Below are 14599 nucleotides of genomic sequence, written 5' to 3' on the forward strand. Positions count from 1 at the left end.
CAGGCCAAATGCCCTCAACATGAGAAGGGTACCACAGGCTGCCTAGCCATGTTGATGGGGACAAGGCCTCTTCCCCCCAATTCTAGCTGAGTGGTTGTGAGGGTCTGCAGGGAAGATTTGTAAGAGGGGCCCCCAGACATCTGCCCCCCTACATAAATGTGTAAGAGGTACATAGTATGTCTGGTTACTCATTTACAAGAAAAAGGTCAAATAGAAAATAAACACCATGATAAAGTCTAACCAACAACAAAGACCCCATCATAGATAATAATCATGGCATCCGGTGTTTTATGTTCCTCCAACTTGCCAAAGAAAACACACGGACCACCAAGACTATCCCAACATATTCTGTCCACAAATGACATTTCCCATGCTGACAGCTGAAAGTGAAATAAAGGGCTTCCAGGTGAGGTCATTGACTAAATTGTCTAAATGTCACTACTTCATCGCTAAATCCCATACCCTGGCCACCTGTGTCCTAGCAACCAGTGGAACTGTGCGGCACCACCTTATTGGTTGCTAAGACGCAGGCACTTGCACTGCATCATGGGTTGTTATGGTGAAACCTACGTAACAGCCAATGATGCTTTGTAGCAATCATTGGTTGCTAAGGTCCGAACAGCTTCCTCGGTTGCTAGGATGGCGGTGGCTTCCAGTATCCTAGCCACCAAACCAAAAACTCTCATTTAGTGACAGTAGGGATTCCACCACTAAATAAATGAGTTCTGGCTGCAGCAGAGGTTTTGCAGGTTGGTGAACAAAATGGATGAACTGGCCGATACATGGACCTTGTAAAACTTAGAGGACATATACATTGAAGAGCAGGACTTACAGATCTGAGACACAGGAACCTGATGATGAGAAGCCCAAGAAGTGCTCACTACTGGAGTGGGCTTCAATAATGGAAAGGAGGCACTTTGTCACGTAATTCATAGGCCTGAAAAACAATCTGTTCAATCCACTTAGAACCTTTCAAATTCAATCAGAAATAATGGACTCGGAAGGGTGAGAACCTCTTTGTAACCCTTCATGCCTGAGGGTAAAACAAATCTAAATGCCGAGGCAGAATTATGCAACGTTGACGTGATAGTAAAACCGTCCGTATCATCACAACTACTTTGTACATCCGGGTGGATTATGCCGCATTTTTTTCAGGACAAATCGCACTTTCATTTGGTGGTAAATGGTAATGGATAGCTCCTGATTTTTTTTTTATTATCAAAAGAAAACTGGCCCAAAATAGTAAAAAAATATATATTTTTTAGTTAGCTGTGTGTTTCTTGTTACTACCATAACCTACCACCAAAGAACAACCCAAAATAAATTCTCCAGCCCTTGACGATCACGGTGACACCATATATGTGTATGTTATTTGTTGTTTGTACCCGGAGTACCGCCCAGAAACAATGGTGCGCATTTTGCTTTTGTCTTTTTTTTTTTTTTTTACCTAAAACACACCGACACTGACACTAACTGACACTAACTGACACTAACTGACACTGATACCAATTGTTTTTTTTAATCCTGAGCTTTGACACTGACCTTTGACACTGACCTTTGACACTGACCTTTTGACCTTGACCCAAACAATAACCTGGCACTGAACTAGATCAAACCTTGAAGGTATTTTTTCCTTCTTTTTTCTTTCTTTCTCCCATCATATTACAGACGCCAATAGATGGATTTCAATGTAAACTCCTTTTTCATTTGAATATGTTAATCAGGGAATCCTACAGTGTAAAGGACTTCCATTCCGAACTTATACATACTTAAACCTTTATGTACTAAATGCATGTGAGACCTTATCCTCATACAACCTCGGGGGAGGGGTGCAAGCCAACATACGACTAATTGACACCACATGTCCCTAGAATATACAGACTAAGCCATGTCTATGTAAATACACACATACTGTATATACTGTATACACACACACAGAGGCATACCTCGGTTTAGGAATTTAATTCGTTCTGCTGGACTTTTTGTATAGCAAAAAATTCATAAACCAAAACGCGGTTTCCCATAGGAATGCATTGAAAACCAATTAATCCGTTCCGGAGGTCAGAAAAAGTGAACGCCACTAAAATACTGCAGGAGGTATTTGATGGAGTCATGCGGTATTTTAGTAGTGACAACCATGCGGCAATGTTTCAGCTGTCTGCAGGGTTCCCCACTGACAGCTGAATGTAAAAGAATTTGCCGGCAATTAACAAATAATCAAAAAACAGCATGGGGTCCCCCCTCCCATCCATACCAAGCCCTTCAGGTCTGGTATGGATTTTGAGTGGAACTCCCACACCCAAATGTTTATAAAAAATGGCTTGTAGGTCCCCCCAAATCCATACCAGACCCTTATCCGAGCATGCAGCCCGGCAGGTCAGGAAAGGAGGGAGCAAGCGCCCCCCCCCTCCTGAACCATACCAGGTCACATGCCCTCAACATGGGGAGGTGCTTTTGGGCAGGAGGGGCTCCCCACAAAGCACCTGGTCCCCATGTTGATGGGCACAAGGGCCTCTTCTCCCCAACCCTGGCCAGTGGTTTTGGGGGTCTGTGGGCGGGGGGCTTATCAGAATCTGGAAGGCCCCTTTAACAAGGGAGACCCGATATCCCGCCCCCCCATGTGAAGGAGTATGGGGTACATGGTACCGTTACACATTCACAAAAAAACAAAAAGTGTAGTGTGAAAAAAGACAGGACAGGGTCTGTGACAAGTCCTCTATTAAAGAAAAAACTAAGAGAATGTCCCCCGCAGTAGATCCAACACCAATCACGATGTCCGCCATCACCGCCACTGCCGCTGCAGCACTCGCTCGTCCCCCTCCCCTTTCCTGACCTGCCGGGCTGCATGCTAGGATAAGGGTCTGGTATGGATTTTCTGGGGCCTCCACACCATTTTTTTCATTTTGTCATGGGAGTTCTGACACTGGGGGGGGGAAACTGACTTGGTGTCACTGACATCCCCAGTGACACCAATACAGTGATCAGAGCTAAAAAAAAGCCCTGACACTGTGCTAATGACACTGGGCAGGAAGGGGTTAACATGAGGGACGATCAAAGGGTTAGCTGTGTGCTGGGAGTGTTTTACTAGGGTGGGGGAGGGGGGTCAAAGGATGCATTGAGGTGCTGGGACAGTAAAGTGAACTCTTGGACAGATTGTCGGTGACAACTGCCTGCTGAGGTCTAATTAACACAAAACTAAAAGAAGGTCGTAGCTCTGTTGAGGGGGTTAGAAGTAAGTTGGTGGGGGGCATAGAGGAACATTATGGAGATCTGCACTGACCTTGGGACCATTGAGGGACCAGTAATGGTAGCTGTACTGTAGATCTGCTTCATTGCCGGGTTCAGCTCCATTACCACCACCAAGTGATCTTCCATATACCAGCAAAGACAAGGGTGAAGCTCAAAATCTCATTCAGTCATCTTCCATGAGAACATGCCCCCCCTCTGCCTTGTCCCACACCATCCCCCATCCTGTGTCAGTGTGCAGGGGGGGCACAGGAGGATATTCTAGTCTGCTGGTCTATATTAAGTAGGGTGGGAGAGGAGGGGGAGGGGTATTAGGATCCATGTCATGTATGTCAGCTGTCTGCATCATTATTGGCCCCAGACCTGCATTCCGGACAGTTCAGTGTACAGACAGAGGGGGGATTTACTAAATACAACTAGGCTGTTCACTTTACACTTTTCACAGAACTTTCCCCCGGAGCTTAGTGAATGCGGTGAAATCTGACTTTACAAAGAATATCCAATCACACGCAAAGAAAATGTAAAAAAATGCAATTTTGCTTCCACATGATTGGCTGATGGAAGTCAGGAGAGCTTCACCTCATTACCCAACCCCTCGTCTACTAAGGTACATTTCTTATCCTTCTGGTATTCAAGGGGTTAAACACAAATGAGGTTTGTATTATTATTTCAGCCAGCGGTCATGTAAAATTGATCCGGGCAGCTGTAGAAGCAGCCAATCACTTTACAGTACAGAGAATGTGCCACCCCTCCCCCCTGCTGGTGCCTGCCGTGTTTCCTCTAGGATGTCCAGGACGGAGGAACATCGGTAAACCACTTCATCTTACTAAGCAGGAGGAGCTTGGAGAGGATCTGATCCCCCGATCTCATCTGTGATGAATGAACCCCGAAATGACAAACATTCTGTCACTTCCAGGTTCAGAGCCATCATTCCCGACTGCTGTAGTTGGGTTAGTAGCAGTGGAGGGCAGGGGAGACACTGGGGGTCTAATAGACCCCTGAGGTCTTCATGAAGAGGTTTTGGGTTAGTAGCAGTGGAGGGCAGGGGAGACATTGGGGGTCTAATAGCCCCCCGAGGTCTTCATGAAGAGGTCTTGGGTTAGTAGCAGTGGAGGGCAGGGGAGACATTGGGGGTCTAATAGACTCCTGAGGTCTTCATGTAGAGGTCTTGGGTTAGTAGCAGTGGAGGGCAGGGGAGACATTGGGGGTCTAATAGATCCCTGAGGTCTTCATGTAGAGGTCTTGGGTTAGTAGCAGTGGAGGGCAGGGGAGACATTGGGGGTCTAATAGACCCCTGAGGTCTTCATGTAGAGGTCTTGGATTAGTAGCAGTGGAGGGCAGGGGAGACATTGGGGGTCTAATAGACCCCTGAGGTCTTCATGAGGAGGTCTTGGATTAGTAGCAGTGGAGGGCAGGGGAGACATTGGGGGTCTAATAGATCCCTGAGGTCTTCATGAAGAGGTCTTGGCTTAGTAGCAGGGGAGGGCAGGGGAGACATTGGGGGTCTAAAAGATCCCTGAGGTCTTAATGTAGAGGTCTTGGATTAGTAGCAGTGGAGGGCAGGGGAGACATTGGGGGTCTAATAGACTCCTGAGGTCTTCATGTAGAGGTCTTGGGTTAGTAGCAGTGGAGGGCAGGGGAGACATTGGGGGTCTAATAGATCCCTGAGGTCTTCATGTAGAGGTCTTGGGTTAGTAGCAGTGGAGGGCAGGGGAGACATTGGGGGTCTAATAGACCCCTGAGGTCTTCATGTAGAGGTCTTGGATTAGTAGCAGTGGAGGGCAGGGGAGACATTGGGGGTCTAATAGACCCCTGAGGTCTTCATGAGGAGGTCTTGGGTTAGTAGCAGTGGAGGGCAGGGGAGACATTGGGGGTCTAATAGACTCCTGAGGTCTTCATGTAGAGGTCTTGGGTTAGTAGCAGTGGAGGGCAGGGGAGACATTGGGGGTCTAATAGACCCCTGAGGTCTTCATGTAGAGGTCTTGGATTAGTAGCAGTGGAGGGCAGGGGAGACATTGGGGGTCTAATAGACCCCTGAGGTCTTCATGAGGAGGTCTTGGATTAGTAGCAGTGGAGGGCAGGGGAGACATTGGGGGTCTAATAGATCCCTGAGGTCTTCATGAAGAGGTCTTGGCTTAGTAGCAGGGGAGGGCAGGGGAGACATTGGGGGTCTAAAAGATCCCTGAGGTCTTAATGTAGAGGTCTTGGATTAGTAGCAGTGGAGGGCAGGGGAGACATTGGGGGTCTAATAGACTCCTGAGGTCTTCATGTAGAGGTCTTGGGTTAGTAGCAGTGGAGGGCAGGGGAGACATTGGGGGTCTAATAGATCCCTGAGGTCTTCATGTAGAGGTCTTGGGTTAGTAGCAGTGGAGGGCAGGGGAGACATTGGGGGTCTAATAGACCCCTGAGGTCTTCATGTAGAGGTCTTGGATTAGTAGCAGTGGAGGGCAGGGGAGACATTGGGGGTCTAATAGACCCCTGAGGTCTTCATGAGGAGGTCTTGGATTAGTAGCAGTGGAGGGCAGGGGAGACATTGGGGGTCTAATAGACCCCTGAGGTCTTCATGAGGAGGTCTTGGATTAGTAGCAGTGGAGGGCAGGGGAGACATTGGGGGTCTAATAGATCCCTGAGGTCTTCATGAAGAGGTCTTGGCTTAGTAGCAGGGGAGGGCAGGGGAGACATTGGGGGTCTAAAAGATCCCTGAGGTCTTAATGTAGAGGTCTTGGATTAGTAGCAGTGGAGGGCAGGGGAGACATTGGGGGTCTAATAGACTCCTGAGGTCTTCATGTAGAGGTCTTGGGTTAGTAGCAGTGGAGGGCAGGGGAGACATTGGGGGTCTAATAGATCCCTGAGGTCTTCATGTAGAGGTCTTGGGTTAGTAGCAGTGGAGGGCAGGGGAGACATTGGGGGTCTAATAGACCCCTGAGGTCTTCATGTAGAGGTCTTGGATTAGTAGCAGTGGAGGGCAGGGGAGACATTGGGGGTCTAATAGACCCCTGAGGTCTTCATGAGGAGGTCTTGGATTAGTAGCAGTGGAGGGCAGGGGAGACATTGGGGGTCTAATAGACCCCCAAGGTCTTCATGAAGAGGTCTGGTCACCTGCTTGATGCTATTACATAGAGGACTTGTTAGCTCTCTTGGTATATAGTTACCCCCCCCCTCCCCCGCACATACAAACAAATGTAAATGAGCACACAAGCGTATGTAAGCAGCCATTGCATGGCACATCACGTCTGAGTGAGAGGAATAAGTCGAGGGCCATCATTCACAGGTTACTACACGTTATATAAACCTGATGACCTGTAAAGGATTGGAGAGCGCCCCCTATGGCAGATTTCAGCCCCCATAGTTCTTTGCCATGTCATAGGTGCACACAGTTTGGAGTCTGGACATGTTTGGTATCTGTTTACTCGATGCAACGTCATCATTTCTATCTCACCAATGAATGGACATTATACGGAGATTGCGCACACTAACATTCATTTCAATGGATTTCTTTCCCTGAAAATATGCATTTGATAAAAAGCCGCACAAATAGTTTGCCACATAACAAATGTAAACTGCCACCATTTAATCTCCGGGGTCTCCGCTTTCAGAAAATATATCATTGTTTGGGGGGAAATAAATATCTGGTATAAAATGCTGATCTGAACACTAACAATTGCCCCATAGACACACGGATAAGCCGAGACATTCCCAAACCGTTTCCAGGGGCATCTTTTGTGTCTTTTTGCTGTACGTCCAGCAAGGCCTTGTAGGCGGAGAGATACTTTAACCACTTTTGACCAATTTTTTACACCCGGTAAAATCTGCATTTGTTGTTCAATCTGACTGGATCACAGGTCAGGTGCAATGCTTTGACCAATTTCAGTGCGTGATTATGTCACAAGAGGTGGGGTAAACCCCTGCCCCCATGTGATGTCATCACTGCATATAAGAACTGTCATGGAGGGGGCAGCTGTCAGACGGCGGGAGCCGGAGTCACAAGTTTTTTTTCCTTTTTTGGGGTAACGATGGCGGCGGGCATCGTGAGTGACGTTGGATCTATTCGGGGGACATTTTTTACATTTTTATTTTTAATAAAGGACTTGTCACAGAAGGTCTCCTGTCATTTTTACACTACAGTTTAATTTTGTGTGAATGAGTAGCAGTACCATGTACCCCATACTCATTCACATGGGGGGGCTTCCAGATTCCGATAAGCCCCCCGTACAGACAGTACAGAGGACAGGGGGCATTGTGGGGGACAGTAGGGAGGACGGGGTAGTGTGGGGGACAGTAGGGAGGACAGGGGGGCAGTGTGTGGGACAGTAGGGAGGACAGGGGGCATTGTGGGGGACAGTAGGGAGGACGGGGGCATTGTGGGGGACAGTAGGGAGGACAGGGGGCAGTGTGTGGGACAGTAGAGAGGACAGGGGGCAGTGTGGGGACAGTAGGGAGGAAAGGGGGCATTGTGGGGGACAGTAGGGAGGAAAGGGGCATTGTGGGGGACAGTAGGGAGGACAGGGGGCAGTGTGGGGGACAGTAGGGAGGACAGGGGGCAGTGTGGGGGACAGTAGGGAGGAAAGGGGGCATTGTGGGGGATAGTAGGGAGGATGGGGGTAGTGTGTGGTAAAGTAGGGAGGACATTGGGGCAGTGTGGGGATAGTAGGGAGGACAAGTAGCAGTGTGGGGGACAGTAGAGAGGACAGGGGCAGTGTGGGGACAGTAGGAAGGACAGGAGGAATTGTGGGGACAGTAGGGAGGACAGGAGGCATTGTGGGGGACAGTAGGGAAGACGGGGAGCATTGTGGGGAACAGTAGGAAGGACAGGGGGCAGTGTGGGGGACAGTAGGGAAGACAGGGAGCATTGTGGCTGACAGTAGGAAGGACAGGGGGCAGTGTGGGGGACAGTAGGGAGGACGGGGGGCAGTGTGTGGGACAGTAGGGAGGACAGGGGGCAGTGTGGGGGACAGTAGGAAGAACAGGGGGTAGTGTGGGGGACAGTAAGGAGAACAGGGGGTAGTGTGGGGGACAGTAGGGAGGAAAGGGAGCAGTGTGGGGGACAGTGGGGAGTACAGGGTGTTGTAGGGTTGACAGAGAAATAATCAGGGGGTTTTCTGATTCTTGTAGTTCCCCTGCATCCTGTCACTCCACACCTTATGTATGAGTGACCCCAGTAATGACGAGTCATGTCTACACCACTGTGTCCGGGGTCACACCCCTTCCATGGTATCTGCTCTATGAAAGAGCCCCCCAAAAATGTATGAGACACTTTGAATCTGGTGTGGATATTAGGGGGTTAATCACACAAATATATAAAACATAGTGTGAGGACCCTGTAGAAAATCCATAGAGGACCCCCAATCCGAGCATGGAGCCAAGCTGGCCAGGGAAGGGAGTGCCAAGCATGCAGCCAAGCTGGCCAGGGAAGGGAGTGCCAAGCATGCAGCCAAGCTGGCCAGGGAACGGAGTGCCAGGCATGCGGCCCCCTCCTGAACCATATGAGGGGTACTCTGTATAGACCCTCACCAGTCCTCCTCCTGGATTCCTCTAGTCCTCCTTCTCTCCAGGAATGGCTGGGATGAGTCCTTTGGCTTTGAGTGACGGGAAGTGGAGACGTTCTCTTCCTTCTCATGTCCTCTTTACTCTTTCAGAGGGAAAAGTTTCCCCACCAATGGAGAGAGATGGAGGGGAGTCTGAAGGTCTACTCTGGAAGATCCCATTACATTCCACACCCAGACATGGAGATTCCTTCACATGGGAGGTCATGTGACAGCAAAGAAGATTCCCCATTAGAGAGGCCCCCCTCCCCCCACCACCAGATGGATAGAGACTAAGAATAGACAAGACGGGACACTACAGGCTATACAGACACACTGTGTATATACTGTATATAATACCCGGGACACGAGGAAAGGGGGACAGCACACTGGGGACACCCACGGAGGAGTAGTATGTCCATTACATTGGTGTCAGTGGAGTAGTATGTCCCTTATATTGGTGTCATTGAAGTAGTATGTCCCTTACATTGGTATCAGTGGAGTAGTATGTCCCTTACATTGGTGTCAGTGGAGTAGTATGTCCATTACATTGGTGTCAGTGGAGTAGTATGTCCCTTATATTGGTGTCATTGAAGTAGTATGTCCCTTACATTGGTATCAGTGGAGTAGTATGTCCCTTACATTGGTGTCAGTGGAGTAGTATGTCCCCTACATTGGTGTCAGAGGAGTAGTATGTCCCTTACATTGGTGTCAGTGGAGTAGTATGTCCCTTACATTGGTGTCAGTGGAGTAGTATGTCCCTTACATTGGTGTCAGTGGAGTAGTATGTCCCTTACATTGGTATCAGTGGAGTAGTATGTCACTACATTGGTGTAGTAGTATGTACCTTACATTGGTGTCAGTGGAGTAGTATGTCCTTACATTGGTGTCATTGGAGTAGTATGTCCCTTACATTTTTGTCAGTGGAGTAGTATGTCCCTTACATTGGTGTCAGTGGAGTAGGATGTCTCTTACATTGGTGTCAGTGGAGTAGTATGTCCTTTACATTGGTGTCAGTGGAGTAGAATGCCACTTACATGACATGAGTGGTGTCAGTAATCAGTGCTGCGATTATATGACTTCCCTCTGCCAGTCCCGGAATCTGATCTCTCCCAGTCCCAGCCTGCAGAACCCCTAATGGATCTGACCCGGAAAAATCTGCCCCGACAGGTTGTGTGGTCCCCAGAGTGTGAAACGGCTTTCCAATAGCTCAAACATGATCTAATCCATACTCCCGTTTTGGCTGCTCCTGACCCTTCCAAACGGTTTTGTGTTCACACAAATGCCTTGGCCTTTGGATTGGGCGCGGTTCTGAGCCAAATCGGGGACGATGGGAACGACCATCCAGTGGCCTACCTAAGTAGAAAGTTGTTACCCCGGGAGGTGGTCTATGCTGCTGTGGAGAAAGAGTGTCTTGCCTTAGTATGGGCCCTCAATTAATTGTAGCCCTACCTGTACGGGCGCTCCTTCACCGTACTCACCGATCACAACCCCCTGGTATGGCTAAACTGGGTCGTCGGGGACAATGGTCATCTGCTGCGGTGGAGCTTGGCCCTCCAACCCTATAATGTTACCATCCAGTGCCGACCAGGGAAGCAAAAACGCCAATGCGGATGGGTTGTCCCAGCAAGCCAAGTTAGAGAAGTAACACTCTGAACCGACCAGCCACAAGCGGACCCGTTTGAAGGTCTCACCGGGTCCGGCGGGTGTTACGCAGTGGGGGAGGCTTGTGATGAACCCTCCCTTTGTGATCACATTTTGCCCTTCCTGTTCCTGTTTTATCCCCTTGGTAAGTGCTCTCCCCGTTGTCCCCTTTGTAAAGTTGTATATGTTTAGCAGCTGTTATGTAGACAGGCATTCTACACTGTTTATTATTATTATTATACAGTATTTATATATCGCCAAAGGGTTTGCTCAGCGCTGTACAGTAGCAAGGGGGACAGAACATGAGACAAGACAGTAACAATACAATACACGAGGGGTTTGAGGGCCCTGATCCTGGGAGCTTACAATCTAGGAGGGAGGGGAAGGTGGTACAGGAGGAGATGGCTGTGGGGGATGGAGTGTTGGGAGGAGTGGAGAAGGTTAGTTGTTGGGTGAGGTCAGGTGTTAGGTGAGGTTGGGATAGGCTTCCCTGAAGAGGAGGGTTTTCAGGGTGTGCCTGAAGGTGAAGAGGGTAGGTGACAGTCTGATGGATTGGGGTAGGGAGTTCCAGAGGATGGGGGAAGTCCTAGAGAAGTCCTGCAATCAGGCGTGAGAGGAGGAGACCAGGGAGCTAGAGAGTAGGAGGTCCTGTGAGGAGCGAAGGGCACAGGTAGGGTAGTATTTGGGTATCAGGTCGGTTATGTAGTTTGGGGCGGCGTTGTGAATGGCTTTGTAGGTCAGAGTTAGCAGTTTGAATTTGATGCGTTGGGCAATCGGGAGCCAGTGAAGGGATTGGCAGAGGGGGGAGGCGGATGTGGAGCGGTTGGTGAGGTGGATGACTTTAGCCACTGAGTTTAGGATTGACTGGAGTGGGGATAGCGTTTGTTTGGGTAGGCCAGTGAGAAGGGAGTTGCAGTAGTCCAGGTGTGAGATGAGGGAGTGGACGAGTTGTTTGGTGGTGTCTGGGGTGAGGAATGTACGTATCTTGGAGATTTTGGGGAGGTGGAGCCTGCATGATCTTGATAGTAATTGGACGTGGGGTAGGAAGGAAAGGTGGGAGTCCAGGGTGACACCCAGGACTTTGGCGTGTGGGGTGGGAGAGATGGTGGCGTTGTTAGTAGTGATGGAGAGGATGGGGGGGGCACAGGGTGCGGGGAAGACCAGGAGCTCGGTTTTGGATAGGTTAAGTTTGAGGAAATGGAGCGACATCCAGTCTGATATGTCATTTAGGAGGTGGGCGATGTGGGCAGAGAGTGAGGGGGTGAGGTGGGGGGTAGAGAGGTAGATTTGGGTGTCGTCGGCATAGAGATGGTAATTGAAGCCGTGGGAGTGAATAAGTTTTCCAAGGGAGGAGGTATAGATGGAGAAGAGGAGGGGCCCGAGGACAGAGCCTTGGGGGACCCCGACAGAGAGGGGGAGAGAGGGGGAGGTGGCAGTGTTGTAGGTGATGCTGAAGGAGCGTTGGGAAAGGTAGGAGGAGAACCAGGAGAGAGCAGCATCCCTGATGCCAAGGGAGTGCAGTTTGGCAAGGAGGAGAGGGTGGTCAACAGTGTTGAAGGCCGCAGAGAGGTCGAGGAGCAGGAGGATAGAATAGTGGCCATTGGCTTTGGCAGTTAGCAGGTCATTGGTGATTTTAAGTAGGGCGGTTTCGGTGGAGTGTAGGGGACGGAAGCCAGACTGTAGGGGGTCAAGGAGGTGGTTATCAGTGAGGTGGGCGCTTAGGTGATTGTAGGCCAGGTGCTCAAGGAGCTTGGAAGTGAAAGGCAGCAGGGAGATGGGTCTAAGGTTGTTAAGGTTAGTGGGGTCAAGGGAGGGTTTTTTGAGTATGGGGGTGATGTGTGCATGCTTTAGAGGGGAGGGGAAGGTGCCGGTGGAGAGGGAGAGATTGAAGATGTGGGTGAGGGAGTGAATGATGGAGCGGGGGGTGACTGGAGGAGCTGTGAGGGGATAGGGTCCAGGGGGAAGGTAGTGATGCGGGCTTCAGTGAAGACCTTAGAGACCTCCTCAGGGGTAGTTGGGCTGAAGGAGCGGAGTGTTGGGGAGGTGATGGTGTGTGGGGCATTAGGTATAGTGGGGGGTAGTGTGGCTTTGAGGTCGGGGGAGGGGAGGGTTGGAGGAGGGCGGGAGGCTGGGTGGAGAGGTGGATTGTGAGTTGACAATGTCCTTACGGATTGCGTCAATCTTGTTTTGGAAGTGATTGGCAATCTCGTGGGCGGTGAGTGAGGTGCTGGGTGGAGGTGGGGGTGGGGGGGGGGGGGGGGAGAGCAGGGATTTGAAAGTGGAGAAGAGCCGGCAAGGACAGGAGGAGAGGGTGTTGATAAGGGTTATGAAATAGGCTTGCTTGGCGGCGTGGAGGGAGGTGGTGTAGGAGAGGTAGGCGGCTTTATAGAGGGAGAACACTCGAGGGGATCTGGTTTTGCGCCATAAGCGCTCCAGCGCGCGTCTGCGTCGTTTGAGGCATTTTGTGTGGTCGTTCTACCAGGGTTGAAGGGGTCGGGGTCTAATGCTACGTGTGGTGCCAGGGAGTCTAGGGCAGCTGACAGTGAGTCGTTGTATGCAGTAGTGGCCAGGTCAGGGCATGACAGAGGGAGGATACTGTCGTACAGACGGTCAGCTGCTGGGTGCAGATGGGTCGGGTTCAGATTGCGGAGGTTGCGGATGATGGTTAGACGCTTCGGGGGGGGGGGAGTTGAGGGAGGGGGAGATGGAGAATGTGAGGAGGTGGTGGTCAGAGAGGTGGAAGGGGGTGTTAGTGAAGTTGTGGGGGGTGCAGAGGTGGGAGAAAACGAGGTCCAGGGTGTTTCCATTGGAGTGGGTGGAGGACTGTGTGTGCTGTTTAGGGGAATGTGAACGTGTAGTATTTTACTTCTCTAGATTTCATGCTGCGCTGATTGCTGTTGTGCTGTAGAATTTTACTGAGCTGTGTTCAATAAAGATTCATTCATTCACCCGACACGAAGTTCCGACTCGTGGTTTGGGATATCGGGGAAGGATCGTCTTTGAGCTCTAATACCCGCCTTGGCAGAGCACTGGAAGACTTTCCAGAAAAGGGGACCATTGGCTGAGACGCATCGCTCCGCACGAGGAAGCCCAGGAGGAACGGTTCTGCCACAGATTTACTAAATGCAATTAGGCTGTTCACTTTGCACTTTTGAAAGAACTTTCCCCCGGAGCTTAGTGTATGCGGTGAAATTTGACTTTGCAAAGAAAATCCAATCATTTGCAAAGAAAAATGCAATTTTGCTTCCACATGATTGGATGATGGAAGTCAGGAGAGCTTCACCTCATTACCCGACCCCTCGTCTACTAAGGTACATTTCTTATCCTTCTGGTATTCAAGGGGTTAAAACAGAAATGAGGTTTGTATTTTTTTTTTTCAGCCAGCGGTCATGTAAAATTGATCCGGGCAGCTGTAGAAGCAGCCAATCACTTTTACAGTACGGAGAATGTGCCACCCCTCCCCCCTGCTGATGCCTGCTGTGTTTCCTCCAGGATGTCAAGGACGGAGGAACATCGGTAAACCACTTCATCTTACTAAGCAGGAGGAGCTTGGAGAGGATCTGATCCCCCGATCTCATCTGTGATGAATGAACCCCAAAATGACAAACATTCTGTCACTTCCAGGTTCAGAGCCGTCATTCCCGACTGGGTTGGGTTAGTAGCAGGGGGGGGCAGGGGAGACATTGGGGGTCTAATAGACTCCTGAGGTCTTCATGAAGAGGTCTTGGGTTAGTAGCAGTGGAGGGCAGGGGAGACACTGAGGGTCTAATAGACCCCCGAGGTCTTCATGAAAAGGTCTTGTCACCTGCTTGATACTATTGCATAGAGGACTTGTTAGCTCTCTTGGTATATAGTTACCCCCCCCCTCCCCCACACATACAAACAAATGTAAATGAGCACACAAGCGTATGTAAGCAGCCATTGCACGGCACATCACGTCTGAGTGAGAGGAATAAGTCGAGGGCCATCATTCACAGGTTACTACACGTTATATAAACCTGATGACCTGTAAAGGATTGGAGAGCGCCCCCTATGGCAGATTTCAGCCCCCATAGTTCTTTGCCATGTAATAGGTGCGCACAGTTTCCAGTCTGGACATGTTTGGTATCTGTTTACTCGATGCAACGTCATCATTTCTATCTCACCAATGACTGGGCATTATACGGAGTTTGCGCACACTAACATTC

General features: G+C 50.0%; 1 protein-coding gene across 5 annotated transcripts in view; it reads right to left on the minus strand.

Annotated features, from left to right (window-relative positions):
* The window catches only part of LOC149451038 (uncharacterized), a 221199-nt gene that overhangs the window by 118552 nt on the left and 88048 nt on the right, over nucleotides 1–14599 (minus strand). Inside the window, exon 1 of one of the 5 annotated variants that reach the window (XM_089691127.1) lies at nucleotides 8758–8944. The exons of 3 other annotated variants lie outside the window; for them this stretch is intronic. The gene's annotated coding sequence lies outside the window, so the exon portion shown is untranslated. Of the gene's footprint in view, nucleotides 1–3280; nucleotides 3487–8757; nucleotides 8945–14599 lie in introns of those variants that run through there. One more of the 5 variants, XM_089691126.1, reaches the window with a different exon arrangement.

The sequence above is a fragment of the Staurois parvus genome, unplaced genomic scaffold (genome assembly GCF_062004578.1).
Source record: "Staurois parvus isolate SC_StPar_1 unplaced genomic scaffold, SC_StPar_1.0 ptg000551l, whole genome shotgun sequence".
In the NCBI taxonomy this organism is placed as follows: Eukaryota; Metazoa; Chordata; class Amphibia; order Anura; family Ranidae; genus Staurois; species Staurois parvus.